Here is a 16,836-nt window from a genome sequence, read left to right on the forward strand (position 1 = left end):
TAAATAGCAGTCATCCTAATGTGTATATTTCCACTTTTTTAAAATATGGTCATGCTGCCACCAAGGAGGTCTGCTCACCATTGTCAAGGTGCCAGCGGAAAGCACAGTTGAGAACTTTGAAGGAGCCCCAGTGCCTTGCTCCCTGAGGCCATCGTGAGCCCCCAGTGGCTCCATATGCTACTGTGGAACCCAGCGACTCACCCCCCCAGCGCCCAGGCTCTCACAGACCCGCAGGCCCTGTCCTGCAGCAGGCACAGACCAGTGGTCTAGCCAGGAACTGCCCCACCTTCAGAGCCTCCAGCGGCCCCAGGGCCACCCTCGGGCTTTGGCTCACCGGTGTTTCTAGCACCCCCACGCCAGCCCCTTGCAGCGTGGAGGCCATGGGCTTGATGGTGAGAGTACCCGGACCCAGACTGGGCACCTACCAAGGATGGGGAGGGGCTGCATACTAGGGCCCAGCTCTGGCTTTGTGGTGCCCACTTCTGGTAGGTGGTGAGGCGGGAGGGAGGGCGTTGGTGGGGGGAGGGATTGAAGTCCAGAGGGCAGGCTGCTTGGCCTGGGGCCAAAGGAGTGGAGTCCTTGGGGGCTCAGAAATGATGAGAACAGAGATGGGGAGGGGTTTGAAAGCAGGGAGCCCCTGCCTACCCCCCTCCCTGCCTCCCCCCACTCCTGCCACTGGAAAGAACGCTCTCAAGAGTAGTCTCTTTCTTGGTAGTTGTCCAGGACTGGGAGACAACCCCCTGGTGGGCTGTGAGCTCTGTTTAGAGGGTCATGACCAACATTAAAAAGCAAACATTAATTCATTCAATAAATAATTACCGAACGCCTCTCCCATGCTTGGCTCCGGTGGGGACAACACACATTCCGCGGGGCAGAGGAATGATCGGCAAGTAAATGAATAAATACAAACATACCAGGTCGTGTATAAGAGGAGACACACAGGCTCTGTGGGGCTGTGACTTCTGGCCTCCCGGAGGCTGTCACTGGAGGCCTTCATTCCACCCCCCGTTTCTTCTGTCATGCCCTCTTTCCTTCCTCTCTCTTATTTATTTAAAAAAAGTTTTTAAATTTGGGGCACCTGGGTGGCTCAGTCAGTTAAGCGTCCGACTTCGGCCCAGGTCATGATCTCGCGGTTCGTGGGTTCGAGCCCCGCGTCGGGCTCTGTGCCGACAGCTCAGAGCCTGGAGCCTGCTTCGGATTCTGTGTCTCCCTCTCTCTCTCTGCCCCTCCCCCGCTCCTGCTCTGTCTCTCAAAAATAAATAAATGTTAAAAAAAAAAAGGAAAAAATTTTTATTTTATTTTAGAGAGAGCAAGCGCAAGTAGAGGGGGAAGGGGGGGGTAGAGAATCCCGAGCAGGCTCCACACTCAACGCACAGCGTGGGCGCCCCACTCAGAACAGTCCTGCCAGCTCTCTGGCTGTGCAACCCCGGGCAGCAAACATAACCACTGGGCACCTCGGTTTCCTATCTCATGACCCTTGTCCCAGGCCTGGCACACAGCAGGGAACCTGGCCCAGGGGTAGCCAGAAGGGCCTAGAATGCCACGGGGCCCCGTCCAGGAGCCTGGGCTGTTGGGAGCTGGGCCCAGTCTCCTCCCGTCCCCAAGTCAGGGCTGGCACGGGGTAGCTGAATGGGGAATAAACACAAGAACAGGGTTTTGGCGACACCTGGGTCACACTGCCACGTCAGCCTCATCTAGCTAGGTGACCCGGGCGGCTCGTGGACACACAGCAGAGGGCGGAGACAATTCAGCAGAGTTGTGGGCCCGAGAGGGCCTTTCAGACATGAAAATGCCCTCCCTGCACTTCTGTGTTCCTGGCTAGAATCTTCAGTGCCTGGAGCCGGTGGGAGGCAAGGGTCACTCCTCAAAGCCAGCTGGGTGGGCCATTTCGGTGGGGGGCCCCCACTTTCTCCCACCCCGTCCTTCCCTTCTCATCCATTTCTGCGCCTGCAGGGACCCCGCCCCTTTGCCCTCATGCTGGGATCCCCCAACTGTCCCCCAGCCCTGGGGGGGCCCCAGGTGTTCAGACCCTCCACCAGGTAAGGCTGAGTAGGTGTTTAGTCAGCAGTAGAGGAAAAACAATGACAAAAGAATCAATTTATATCCCGGAAAGCCGCCCACAAGCTGTGGTTTTGAATTCTTAGCCTCTCGGGTGCTCAGTTCCTCCTCTTTAAAATAGAACCAGCTGGAGGGTTGTGAGGTTCAATGAGGCCGCATGGAACAGTCCAGCAAGAAGCCGGGCCTGGGGGCGGGGGGGGGGGTGCGGTTTCTATGATCATTCCTGTTATTACTATTATCATTCATTATTAATGAAAGAGAAGCACTCAGATGAGGACCACATTCTGTGTGTGTGTGTGTGTGTGTGTGTGTGTGTGTGTGTTTACCCCATGGCAGGACTGAGGTTTGATGGGTTGGGATGGGGGTTAAGAGAGAGTCTAGAGTCCAAACCTTCTCTCCAGACAAATCTCAGATTCATGGGAAATGCTCTCCCCCCCATGTTAAGGCCCCAGGACAGACACAAAGCCAGTGAGAGAGATGGGGTCCTGTCCCCCCACCCCCCACCTCCAAGTGCCCGTGAGCCAACCGCACACATTCGTATCCCGTCCTGCTCAGTACTGCTCATATGGGGAAACCTGCACCATGGAGGGAGCCAGCTGGTGCCAGAGGGGATCTGAGCCCAGGTCTGGGGGACTCCGAGTTTGCTGCCCTTTGTCTTGGGGCAGCTGGAGGCAGGCAAGCTGTGCACCATCGGTGGGGGAAGGCGGGGTGTGCGGGCGACTGCCGTGGGTGGTGGAGGCCGAGAAGTGCAGCTGGAGGTCAGGGAGCCCATCATAGGAGGCTGGCCGATCACCTGTCTCCCTCTCCGACCGCTTGTGACTATTCACGGCTGTGCCCCCCGGGGGCCTGGCATGGGTCTGGCCACGGAAGGTGGCCAGTGAGGACTGGGAAGGACCAAGAAAAGAACAGCTCCCTGTATGAGCACGCGTCTAAAATACCCAGACTTCTCTCAGCCCTGGGGCCCCTCTCTCTCAGAAGAAAAGGTCTGAGTACGTACCTGACCATCTCTTCTGGACCTGAGCTCGGCCTTTAGGGCTCCTGGGCCTTGGTTTCTCCATCGAGAAGGGTCCACACACCTCGCCTGGCAGTGCTTTTGACGAGATGGAATTTAACAGAACCGTGTGAGCGTATGGACCCTAATGTAATAAGCCCTCGATCCTCCCTCCGGCCCCCACACACTTGACCGACCCCTCACCCCCTCAGACTGCCAGAGGCGGTTGCACCAGACGAGGGAGTGAGGAGGAAAGCATCTGCAGGTGGCAAGGGGGGACCGGGTGTTGGTGAAGAGACCTAAGAAAAGTTCCTACCAATGAATTAAGCCACCCGGCCTCGGGCAGGAAAATCTGAGCCCCCCGATTCACATCATGATATCTGCGACGGCCTTCTGAGGTTCAGAGTTACCCCTGTTCAGCACTGAAGGGAACTGAGGCAGAGGTGAGGAGGCTGGCCCAGGCCCCACAGTTCATCTGGGGCCAACACAGACCTGACGCAGGACCTGTAGAAAACTCAGGGCAGATGCCCTAAAACGAGCACGTGCACCCGAATGGGCTGCGCTGGGTTCCATTTCCGCCCCTGCCCCGAACTTCCAACCCCATCCCCCCAAAAAGACCCACATTATCAGAGGAAGATTCAGGCCCCTAAGCCTTTAGCTGGATACTTTCTCCCATTTTCGACCTCCCCTCTGGATGCTGAGTCCCCTGAGGGCAGGGCTTTCGACACCCCGTGTTGTTCCCAGAGTCTCACTGCTCAGTGGAGATGCCACGGGGAGGTTTGGGCATGAATGGATGGCCTTGAAATCGGGAATTGGACACACCTGAGTGCAAACTGGTTTTTGTTTTGTTTTGTTTTGTTTTTTTAATTGCATTATGACTTCAGGCCTGTTGCTGAAGCCTCACTGAAGTCAACTTCCTCATCTGTGAAATGGGCTCTAGATACAAATTTCACCCGATTGCACTGGAGAAATAAAACAAACCCTCACTGGCCAAACGCTGGGGGGTCAGTTTCCACCCCCCTCCCCCGCCCCTCAGTGGGTTCCAGGCCCAGGCCTCCTCCAGCCAGGATCATTGGCTCACTGAGTGCTGAGCCCAGTCCTTGATGGGGGTGATCCGTCCTGCCACCTGGCTTGGCTAGCAGCTCCCTCCTTCTGGAACAAAGAGCCAGGTCAAACGTCTGTGCTTCAACTCTCCAGCCTACATACCTCTGCTCACGCTGTTCCTTCTACCCTGAGTGTCCTTTAGTGAAATTTCTGGGTCGTGGACGTTTTGAGATGTTTACCAGGCTGACCTCCAGGCTGCATCTCTGTGTGTTCCCAGTCCCAGTGCCCAAGGAGACGGGGCTCCCCGCTCCCCTGTGGTCATCAAAGGCTTGATTGCTCGGCACTATCTTTATTGATTCGATTTGGGGGAAATGGTGACACCTACACTTCTTCAGAAGAGAGGACGAGACTGCAGAACTTTTAAGTAAGAAGAAAAATTATTTCTCTATGAAAGAAAAATTCCCAAAATGCTGTGGTCTCTCGGGGTCCTCCTCACTTTTCGAGGCTGGAGCAGGGGCGTTTGGGACAGCTGTGGTTAGCAGTCCTGAGACGGGGAAACCTGCAGGCCTGGGAGGAGAAACGGGGTCCCGCTCGAGTGGCCCGCATCACCTCCTGCTTTCATTTTCCTCTTCTGTAAAATGGGAACGGCACTGTTTGTCTCCTAGGTTGTTGGGAGGACAGAAAGGGATGGTGAAGGGACATTCCCTCATTTGTAAATCAGAGATCTACAGAGGGTCCGGGGTGCGGGGTGAAGGAGAGGGAAAGCGAACCCGGGCCCTGCCCTCTCGGAGCTTACAGACCGCAGGAAGCCAGACTGGGAGAGGTCCTTCGAAGGGCGCCTCCTCCCCCCAGAGAAGAGGTGTGGACAGCAGCTGCCCTGACACCACAGGCCAGCCCCTCCTTGTGGACTGTGGGCATGTGAGCCGTAGAAACTGCTGTTACTGTTTTCAAAAAATCTGCTATCACTGATAAACTGAGCTGTCAGAAGGGATGTTATTTCTGGGTGAAAGGAGATTCTGCAGAACCGGGGCTCCTTCCTGCCTGCAGCCACGTGGGCCAGGTCCCTCTCGCCAGACCTGACTTGAGTGATAACCTGGGGCCTTGAACCTGCTCCTGGCATCGAACAGCGGTGGCCGTCGCCGCAGGATGTCCACGGCCTGCGGCTCAAGGCCCCCACAATGCTTCAGGAGCAGATATCACCTTCTCTCTGACCCTGGATTCCTGGAATTGTCTGATGGAGCGGAGGCCTGTTCTCTGTCCCCCTGACAGGTTGCATGAGATTAGGTTATTTTGGTCACTCAGGGCCATTTGGTTTTTTTGGCCCGAACACGTGTCTATTAAATTGTTGTGGCACGAGTTGAGTGGCCTGGCTGGTTAAGCCTCCTTAATCTGCTCTGAAATGCACGGGCTCTGTTTTCAATTGTGATACGACCCTCGCCACCAGCAAAGGGGGCCCCTCGGGTTCCCATCACGGGCTCCGCCCACCAAGTAAGTACTCCTGGCAGCCGGGCATCCGGGTCTTAATTAGAATCCTTGCGCTTGGCTATTTTAAGTCTGATGCGTTGTGCTTTGTGTTGTTTACTTTTATTTTCCAGTATCGAGTTTTCATTTACATACCGGAAAGTGCGCAAATCTTAAGCGTTCAGCTGGACGCATGGTTACATAGGTATGTACCCCGTGAGCACCATTCGCACCACCCCAGAAAGTTCCCTCGTGCCCTTTCCCAGCCAGTACCCACCCCCACCTCGAGACCTAGCCAATAGTCTCACCTCTATTACCATAGATTAGTTTTGCCTGTTCTTGAACGTCACCCAAGTGGAATTGTGCAGTATGTTCTCTCTGATGTCTGGCTCCTTCCACTCATCATAATATCTACTAAAAAGTTATTGTTTTGGGGCGCCTGGGTGGCTCAGTCGGTTGAGCGTTCAACTCTTGATTTTGGCTCAGGTCACGATCTCTCGGTTGGTGGGATCGAGTCCTGCGTTGAACTCTGTGCTAACAGCTTGGAGCCTGCTTGGGATTTTCTCTCTCTCTCTCTCTCTCTCTTTCACCGCCCCCCACTCTCGCTCTCAAAATAAATGAACATTTAAAAAGTGTTATGGCCAGAAACATAATACATCTTCATTGGAAAACTTGCAAATAATGTACAAGAGAAAGAAAAAAAAACCCAATATCTGCACCTATTAACCACTCTTGACCTTCTAGAATGTTCCTTACAGACCTTTCAAGGCAAATGAAAAAATTTGTTTTTCTAATGGTGAAAAAATTTATATTTAGATTTGGCCAGCTGGACTCAGTTTAGATGATCCCCATTTTGTTGGCAACATCCAAAGCATCATGGTCGGGAGCCAGTTGAACATATGCCGTCTTCTCTCTATCGGGCCTGATCCGGGTGTTGACCTTGGCCACGTCAATGTCATAGAGCTTCTTCACAGCCTGTTTGACCTGGTGCTTTGTTGGCCTTGACATCTATGAGGAACACAAGTGTGTTGTTGTCTTCTATTTTCTTCATATCTGACTCCGCAGTCAGGGGGAGCTTGATGGTGGCATAGTGGTCAAGCTGGTTTCTCCTAGGGGGCCTCTTTCCAGGATATTTGGGCTGCCCTAGGAGACGCAGTGCCTTGGGCCATAGAAAAGTAGGTGACGTGCGGATCTTCTTTTTTTTTTATGGCTGTGGACGCCTTTCAGCGCTGCTTTCTTGGCCTTCAAAGCCTTTGCTCGGGCTTTGGTTTCGGGGGATGGGGGTGGGGCAGGGGCTTCCTTCGTCGCCTTTGGCGCCATCTTTGTGAAGGGGGAAAATATTTTCCAACTTAAGTCAACTCCTGTGATACATTTTACCCTAGAACATTTTTGTCTCACTCAGCACAGCCGAGGTGCGATGCCTTTCCACGTCAGGACGTGTAGACCCACAGCTGCACAGCACGGCATCTTTCATCCCCGGATGATGGGGACTCAGGTTGTCTCTCCCATTTGATTTCCTCTTGCTTCTCTCTCACTCCCGGGACAATATGCTCCATAAGAACAGAAAACGTATCTGTCTGTGTGCCGCCTCCCCCACACGGCGTGGGTGCGGGAGGGAGCGGACAAGTTTCCGAGAACGTGCTCGCACACACACCTGTGACAACTAGTTTAACTATGTTTGCAAGAAAATTCCTGAAATTCGGATTGTTGGCCCCCAAAGAATACACATTCTTAAGTTTCTGGGTTTTCTTATAAATATATATTTTTAAACGTTTATTTACTTTTGAGAGAGAGAAAGTGCACAAGCGGGGGAGGAGCAGAGAGGAAGGGGGACAGAGGATCCATCGGAAGCAGGCTCTGTGCGCACAGCAGGGAGTCCCATGTGGGGCTTGAACTCAGGAACTGCGAGATCATGAACTGAGCTGACGTCAGCCACTCAACTGACTGAGCCACCCAAGAGCCCCCACATTCTTAAGTTTTTTTGTTCTACATTGCCAAATTCCCTTCTGGAAAGATCTGTTTAATCATGCGTTCATTCTAATTTTTAGTGAACACCTACTCTGTGCCAGATACGGTCCCAGGCGCTGTGTTTATAGCGGTGAGCAGCCCGCGTCTTCATGGAGCCCGAGTGTACCCCCCACGAATCTGGAAGGCCCAAGGCCACTTTCCCACCGCTCACCCTCACTCAATTACCTCGTGCTTTTGAAACATTCCCCATTGGGTGAGAAGAGATATCTCACCACTTTTTTAAAATGTGTATTTATTTTTGAAAGGGAGAGACGGAGAGAGAACGAATGGGGGAGGAGCGGGGGGGGGGGGGGGGACAGAGAATCCGAAGAGGATCCGTCCTGACGGCAGAGAGCCCGATGTGGGCTTGAAGTCACAAACCGTGAGATGAGACCTGAGCCGAAGTCAGACACGTGACCGACTGAGCCACCCAGGAGCCCCTCAACAATTTTTTCAAAATGTATTTATTTTGAGAGGTGGGGGGAGGGGCAGAGAGACAGGGAGAGAGAATCCCAAGCAGGCTCTGCGATGTCACCACAGAGCCTGACACGGGGCTCAAGCCCACCGACCGTGAGTTCACGACCTGAGCGGAAACCAAGAGTCGGACGCTCAACTGACTGAGCCACCCAGGCACCCCGAATGCCGACTCCAAGTTAAGCCTTGTTCTAGGCTCTGAGGATACGGCGGTGAAGACAGGAAAAAGGATAGACAGAGATCCCTGTCCCTGTGGCACTTTTATGCCAGTTGGGGAAGACATACCATAAACAAAATTGAGAACTATAGTGCCCGTAAGAGGTCATAAATGCAAGACAGTCGTAAAGAACTCTAGGAAGCCAAGGATTGCAGGGTTAGGTGGGAGTGTCAGGGATGCCTTGCTGACAAAGGTGACGTTTGAGCCAAGATTTAAGGAGATCCGAGGACCAAGCTGCAGATTTCTAATGGAAGAGCAATCCGGGCAGAGGAGTACGTGTAAAGGGCCTGAGGCAGCTGAGAACCTGTGTTTGAGGAATCGCAAGGAGGCCAGGGTGGCTGGAATGAAATGCGCAATGAGCGGAGTAGTTGAAAATGAGGCCAAGGGGTGCCTGGGTGGCTCAGTCGGTTAAGATTCTGACTTCGGCTCAGGTCATGATCTCGTGGTTCGTGGGTTCGAGCCCCGCGTCGGGCTCTCTTCTGTCAGCATGGAGCCCGCTTCGGATCCTCAGTCCCCTTCTCCCTCTGCCCCTCCCCTGCTCATGTGTGCGCGCTCTCTCAAAAATAAACATTAAAAAAAAAGAAAAAGGAAAAGAAAATGAAGCCAAAAAGGTAAAATGGGGCTAGGTTAGGTAGGGCCTTGAGGACTTTGGCTTTTACTCTGTAAGACAGAGAGCCCTGGGAAGATGTGTGCAATGGGGGAATGCAACCTGAGGGTCCACTGGAGGGCAGGGGCACTTATAAGGCGCCGGCTGTTGGCAGCTGGCTTTGGAAATGCTATAGCTTCATTTCTGCCAAATTCTGTTCATTAGAAATTAGTCCCCCGAGGGGCACCTGGGTGGCTCAGTCGGTTAAGCATCTGACTTTGGCTCAGGTCATGATCTTGTGATTTGTGAGTTAAAGCCCTGCGTCAGGCTCTGTGCTGACATCTCAGAGCCTGGAGCCTGCTTCGGATTCTGCATCTCCCTCTCTGCCCCTCCCCTACTCATGTTCTGTCTCTCTTCCTCTCTCTCGCAAAAATAAATAAACATTAGAAATTATTCCCTGGAAATCAGTCCCTGGCTGGCTCAGTGAGTAGAGCAGGCGACTCGTGATCTTGGGATTGTGAGTTCAAGGCCCACGTTGGGGGTAGAGTTTACAGGAGGAAAAGAAGGGAAGAAGGGAGGAGGGGAGGAGGGAGTTGAACCTGGCCCACATTCAAGGAGGTGGCAGGTGTAAGAGAAGGAACCATCGAGGACAACTCTGAGGTCTTTGGCCTGAGCACCTGGAAGGACGGGGCTGCCGTCAGCTGGGACGGGATGTCAGCTGAGACTGGCGGATGCCGGTGTGGGAGCAGGTGAGTTAGCGGGGCTGTGAGAAGGCCAGCGCCAGACCCTTGGGAGAGAACCGAGGGGGTAACTAAGCTCTCCGGGTTTCCAAGGCATTACTCAAGCAGCTAAGAACCAGCCTTGACTTTCAAAAATACTCTTACTACCGCTGACTCTTGTCCCCTAAGGCCTCTCTAGGGCCTGGAGAAGTATCTGGCTCCAGGCTCTGGGCACCCAGGGACCCTTCCCCACCTCCCCCTTCCCTCAATCTCCAGCGGCTCCCCAGCTGAAGACAGATGCTTGGTTCTGGCCACTGACCTTGATCTCGGTCATTCCTGAAGCTTCCTCGAATTCCCAGAGAAGCCAAGTGCTATCGGCTATATACAGCCCGGACTCCAGATTCATGTGCCCCGGGGCCCCCACGGATGCATGGTCACACAGCCCTACGGTGACCTGTAGAGACTGCCTGGTCCTGCTCCCCAGAAATTCCAGGCAGGGCTAGCCTGTGGGGATGTGTCTCTTAACCCAGTGACCCGGGGAAACTCCCCCCTGCACAAAGGTTCAACCCCCCCCCTCCCCACCACCACCATGTCACTGGACTCCAAGGGGGACCAACCCCCAGAGGTATCTGGAGAATGTCCCCATCTTCCCCCCCTACAGCTCCATAGACAACATGTGAATATGCACACACATACCCAGTAGCCCCACCAGCTGCTGAGTGACCTGGGACAGTCATGGCATGACGGTCTCTTCAGGCACCCGCTGCCGTCCTCACAACTGGGTGTCACTGTCCCCCACTCCCTGCAAAGTGAGAGAAACAGGCTTGGATGCAGTAGGTGAGTTCCTGCTCACATAGCTGGGAAGGGAGCCCCCTCCCCCTCATCCCAGTGCAACGGCACCTCCCTATCCTACAGCTCAGCTGGCCTCTCTGAGCCTCAGTCTCCTGGCCTGTAAAATGGGAATGTCATGAGGTTCCCAAGGGCTTCACAAGAGGTCCATCCATAGGGGGCCGCACTAACTGTGGACTGCAGTATAGTCTGGGCCAGATGAGCAGAGCAAAGTAAAGGAGACCCTGCTGACCAGCTGTGGGGGGGGGGGGGGGTAACCTGGGTCTTTCTACTAGTTGGATGGAAGCTGGGATGCCCTCCCTCCCCCCAGTTCAGGAGCCCTGGCCACTCTCAGAGACCCCAGGCTCCATCTGCCATCCAATAACATCTCATGTGGCTGCCGGGTCCAGTTCCTAAAGATCTAGTCCTGCTCAGAGCCCTTCCATCGGCACCCCCAGTACCCACAGGACCATAGGACCAGACTCATCTTTCCCTTTTGGTCGAAATCCAGCCCTTTCTGGCTCTCAAATCTAGCCCTTCAAAGACCTCTTCCTCCAGGAAGACTTTCCTGATATGCTTGAGTCTTCTCTAAGGAGCCTGACTCAGTTTTCCGTCTCCCGAGGCCCGGAGCTTTCTGCCTGAGATCCATTATATTCTTCTGTCCTGCTTTTATCTCACTTGGAGCTATAGATTTGCCCATTGTCTTTGGCTCAGCTCCAGTCTGAGACAAGACCAAACAGTTTTCTTTCTCTTCCTAAAAAAAAAAAAAATTTTTTTTTTTTGATTCCCAATACACATCTGTAGAGAAAAAAAAAAATATCTGGAAAATACAGAAAAGCACAAGGCAGAAAACCATACCAGTTATCTGTATGCCCAGAGATGACCACTATTCCCGTTTTGCAGTCCTATATTTCTTCCCAGACTTTTCTATAAGGATATTTTCAAGATGTGGGATTGTAGTGAACGCACTGGCTTGTAAAAGTGTGTTTTCTCGTTTAATAGAAGCTGTACCTCCGAGATACAGTTTCTTTGGTGAACATGCCAAGTGGATTCCTTCAGCAATAGCCTCTGGGTTTCCTGACCTCCAGCTGTGCGCCGGGCACTGAAGTTTTCGTATGCTTCCATTTCCTCAGCAGCCCGAGGCCACACAAGTTACAGAGTCAGGATCCAACCTCAGTGCTGAGTGATCCCAGAGTCCCCGTTCTCGACTTTCTCACTCACCAGGCTGCAGGCTCCCTCTCTGGGAAAGGCAAATACCCCAACTGAAATTTTGCTTCGTTTGAAGGGGTTCACAGACTTCCTGAAGCCTTGCTACAGACCCCCAAGTCAGATGGGACAGAGAGACCAAGGTTCAAGCCCCAGTCTTCCGATCTCTTGGCTAGGTGACCTTGGACTCTTTAGGACCCCTCTCTGAGACTCAGTTTCCTCGTCTGTGCAATGGGGAGACCTACCTTGCAGGAGCACATGAAGGTGACACGAAATCACCCAGGAACACGCCCAGCCCACAGAGCTCTCCACAGCCTGCTGGCAAGGAGCTCAGGCACAAGTCAGGAGAGAACAGCAAAGCCCTTTGATGGGTCCCTCCTGATACTACAAAGCCTCTCAGAGCGGGAGAATTTTCCAGATAAGGTGTCCCAAGGCGAGGCCAAAAGTCTGGGATGGCAAGTGGAAAGACAGGACCATTGAAAATCCCACCGATGCGCCGTTCCCCCACCTGGGCCCCGGTCACTGAGGCTGGCACTTGGCAGACACACTTGGCCAGCCCTCCTCGCCCCTGCCGCTCCCACCTCCCCTCCCCTCCCCTCCCCTCCCTCGCCTTAGGCAGGGGAATGTTCTCATCTAGGGAAGGCCCTGTCCTCATTTCTTTCCATCTTTCCAGGAAGGTTGCATCCTCCCTCCACCACCTTGGCTGGAAGACCTGGCCCTCCCCCTCTCCCCACTCACCGCCCGGCTTTACTGTGCCCCCTCCAGCATCCACGTGCTCCAAGCTGCCCCGCTCTCTGCTCCCTCTTCCCACCGCCCGTCTCCCCACCAGCCCCCCGCCTTGGATGAATGTCCTGCTAGAATGTGTCATCTCTAGACCCCCATCAGCTACCACCCTGCCTGGCATATGGTGACAATCAATATTTCTTAAATGAATGATCCAGAAAAATGTCATATCAAGGACAATACTCAACCCTAAGTTGGTGTCAGAGGATCTACCGGCTAGTGGATCCCTAAACTGCTGAGAGAAGGGGTCGGCTGGGGCTGGAGGATCCCAAGGCCCCTGGAGGCAGCTCCTTGGGATGGAGACCCTCCCCCCTCCCTGGGAAGGAAGGGGCTGCCCCACCAGGTCGCGGTGTTCTCTTAGAGAGCAGGATTCATGGCATGACGGCCCTGGGACAGGCTAGCAAATCCCTATGGAGAAGGGGAAACTGAGGCCCAGGAGGTTTGAGCCCAGCTGTGGAGGGGTGGAAAGGGCACTGAAAGGACCTGGGCTTGTAACTGTCTCTGCACACAAAGGCTGGCTGCGTGATCTCCAGCAACTGACCTTTTTTTTTTTTTTTTTTTTTAAGGTTTATTTATTTATGTAAGTAAGCTCTACACCCAACCCCGGGCTCGAACCCGGCACCCTGAGATCAAGAGTCGTACACTCCTCCGACTGAGCCAGCGGGGCGCCGCTAGCCTCCTTTTTTAGATCCTCAGTTTCCTGATCTGTAAAATGGGGCCGCAAGTTGTCTCTTGCCTGCTCTGGGACCCGTTGTGGGTGCTCTGGTGTCTGTGACACCAGGATACTCATTCCTGCTGCATCAGGCAGTCCTAAGAATGACAGAGGATAATAAAAAGTCGTTAGCCCTGGGACGTGGGGACAGAACAGATGGTTGTGGATGCCAGCATTCTCATTACTGTTATTATCCTTTGCCATCTAACCCAGGGCTTTTTCTTGGACTAAAAGGAAGCCAAGGCTTCTGCAGGCCCAATTTTTTTTTTTAATTTTTTAATGTTTATTTACTTTTGAGAGAGAGAGAGAGAGAGAGAGAGAGAGAGAGAGAGATGGAGGAAGAACAAGCTGGGGAGGGGCAGAGAGACACAGAGACACAGAATCCAAAGCAGGCTCCAGGCTCTGAACTGTCAGCACAGAGCCCAATGCAGGGCTTGAACTCCTGAACCGTGAGATCATGTCCCGAGTCGAAGTCGGACGCTTAACCGACTGAGCCACCCAGGTGCCCCTCTTTTAAAAAAAAAGTTTTTTTGGGGGGGAAATGCAAGCTGGTGCAGCCACTCTGGAAAACAGTATGGAGGTTCCTCAAAAAACTAAAAATAGAACTACCCTACGACCCAGCAATTGCACTACTAGGCATTTATCCAAGGGACACGGGTGTGCTGTTTCGAAGGGACACATGCACCCCCATGTTTATAGCAGCACTATCGACAATTGCCAAAGGATGGAAAGAGCCCAAATGTCCATTGACGGATGAATGGATAAAGAAGATGTGGTATATATATATACAATGGAGTATTACTGGGCAATCGAAAAGAATGAAATCTTGCCATTTGCAACTACGTGGATGGAACTGGAGGGTATTATGCTAAGTGAAATTAGTCAGAGAAACACAAATATCATATGACTTCACTCCTATGAGGACTTTAAGACACAAAACAGATGAACATAAGGGAAGGGAAACAAAAATAATATAAAAACAGGGAGGGGGACAAAGCATAAGAGACTCATAAATATGGAGAACAAACAGAGGGTTACTGGAGGGATTGTGGGAGGGGGGTTGGGCTCAATGGGTAAGGGGCATTAAGGAATCTACTCCTGAAATCATTGTTGCACTACATGCCAACTAATTTGGATGTAAATTTTAAAAAATAAAAAATAAAATGAAATAAATTGTTTATTTTTTTAAATGTAATGTTTATTTATTTTTGAGAGAGACAGAGAGACAGAGTGTGAGCAGGGGAGGGGCAGAGAGAGAGGGAGGGACACAGAATCCGAAGCAGGGTCCAGGCTCCGAGCTGTCACCACAGAGCCTGATGCGGGGCTTGAACCCATGAACCATGAGATCATGACCTGAGCTGAAGTCGGATGCTTAACCAACTGAGCCACCCACGTGCCCCTCTTTAATTTTTTTAAAAATTTTTTTTAAACTTTTTTTTTTTTTTTTTTGAGACAGAGACAGAGCATGAACGGGGAAGGGGCAGAGAAAGAGGGAGACACAGAATTGGAAGCAGGCTCCAGGCTCTGAGCCATCAGCCCAGAGCCCGACGCGGGGCTCGAACTCACAGACCGCGAGATTGTGACCTGAGCTGAAGTCAGATGCTAAACCGACTGAGCCACCCAGGCGCCCCCAGGTGCCCCTCTTTAAAAAAAATTTTTTTTAAATGTTTATTTATCTTTAAGAGAGACGGAGCATGAGTAGGGCAGGAGCAGAGAAAGAGGGAGACACAGACTCCAAAGCAGGCTCAAAGCTGTTAGCACAGAGCTTGACGCAGGGCTAGGCGCTGGGCTCGAACTCACCAACCAGGAGATCATGACCCGAGCTGAAGTGGGAAGCCTAACCCACAGAGCCGCCCAGGAGTCCCTCTACAGGCCCAGTTCTTATTCAAAAGCTTTTGTCTCCTTCTCATCTATTGGCTCAGCATATTGTTTTAGGACCTTGCAAAGCAAATATTTTTACATACCCCTCCCTCGGGGACACTTATCCCTCCTCTGTCCCCAAACTGTCCTTCCTCCTCCATCCGTTCCACTAATGTTTGTTCAACACCTACTATGTGCCTGGCCTCTGCAACTTCAGCCTGGAAGCCCCTCTGGAGGTATTCTCCGCCACATCGGGTCTTTTTGGCTCACCAGCCTCTGTGTCATTACTTTCCTTCTGAGTGAGGCATTTGGAGAGGGTCCCCTATTTTATAGGCCTCCTCACTCCTGCCTGTAAGGCAGCCTGTGGCTCTCAGAGAAGGTTGGGATGATCCAGTCTTTGTGGGGCTTACAGGTGATGGGATTTGGGGGTCCTCAGAGGATTACAAAATGTAAGATGGCCAGAAGAGCCCCCAGAGAGGGGCCCCTGAAGCTTCAGCTCTGTTGTTTACTAAGGATTATCTGTTGGTGGTCACAGATCATTATCTCCTCTGATCCTCCCTATGGCCCTGCCTGGTGTGGGGTGGGGTCAGCCCATTTCACTGATAACACTGAAGGAAAAGTGGGCATCACTGCCTGTCACCCCAGAAGTGGGAGGAAGGGGTCAGGGGGCCCCAACGGTAGCAAACGGCAGAGCCGGGGGGGGGGGGGGGGGGAGGGGGGGGAGGGGAGCTCCCCTGGACCCGCAGTTCTGCCTTCAGAGACTCGTAAACAAGCCTTGTTGTTGTGTTCTTGGAAAAGCGGTTACTTTGTAATCCTAGCCCGACCTCTGCCTTTCTCTGCCTCCATCACCCTCCTGTGCTGAAGTTCTGGGATTCTGGGTCTTACCCCTCCCTAACCGGCCCCAGGGCTGAGTCCCACCCTGCTTAGAAACTTTCCCATTCTCCTCCCTCAATAGGGGCTTTGCCCCCCCACCCCCATTTCTCCCCAGCCCAGGAGCCCCAGGGCAGGGCCGGCTGCTCCCATTTGGAAGGCAGCAGGGGAATGGGGGGGTGCCGCAATGGTGCAGGTAGGAGTGGGGTGGGAAGGAAGGCCCAGCCTTGGCTGCTGCTGATGCTATTTCTCCCGGTCTTAGTTTTCAGATTTGTGAAATAGGTTCAAAAATACCTAATTCCAAGTGGGTGCCAGAGCCTGGGGGAGGAGGGAATGGGGAAGTGTTTGTTGTTTGGTAAGCAATCTCTGTACCCAGAGCGGCGCTCGAACTGTGGACCCGGAGAGCAGGAGTCCCTAGGTCTGCCCACTGAGCCAGCCAGGAAAGGGGGGTTTTTAACGGGCCTAGAGCTTGTTTTACAAGATGGGTGATGGTGGTCGCTGGACACTATGAATGTATTTAATACCACTGAACAGTACACTTAAAAATGGTCAGTATGGTAAATTCTGTTATGTGTATTTTACCACAATGAAGAAAACTGAGAGAAGCAAAACAAAATCCAACTCCCGAAACTGCTAGCACAGAAAGCATGTATATTTGAGGATTTCCACTGCCCTTTAGCCAGTCGTTTGGTCCTCTCTAACCCTGTTTCCTCATCGGTAAAATGGGCACGAAAAAGCAGCACCGAGCGCTTAGGACTGCGTGGAGGGCGACGCGGGACCATCCATGTAAGGATCCTGGGTCATAACACCCACATTCAGCCAGCGGATCGGCCCACGAATCCTCCCCGGGGCCCACTGTGCGCACCGCCGTGCGGGGAACCCGCGCACACGCCAAACAAGCTTGCAGACGGCCGCGGGCAGGCAGCAAACAAGTAAACATCACACTTGTAGCAGTTCTGTTACCACTGGGACCCGGGTCCCGGGTTCCGAGCTCCTCGACGGGAGAGGCGGCCCCGGGGG

General features: G+C 53.0%; 1 pseudogene; it reads right to left on the reverse strand.

The window, feature by feature from the left end:
- Positions 1–6,298: 6,298 nt before the first annotated feature.
- LOC106967323 (60S ribosomal protein L23a-like) lies at positions 6,299–7,780 on the reverse strand (annotated as a pseudogene).
- Between the last annotated feature and the right edge of the window lie 9,056 nt (positions 7,781–16,836).

Source organism: Acinonyx jubatus, chromosome B4 (genome assembly GCF_027475565.1).
Source record: "Acinonyx jubatus isolate Ajub_Pintada_27869175 chromosome B4, VMU_Ajub_asm_v1.0, whole genome shotgun sequence".
Classification (NCBI taxonomy): domain Eukaryota; kingdom Metazoa; phylum Chordata; class Mammalia; order Carnivora; family Felidae; genus Acinonyx; species Acinonyx jubatus.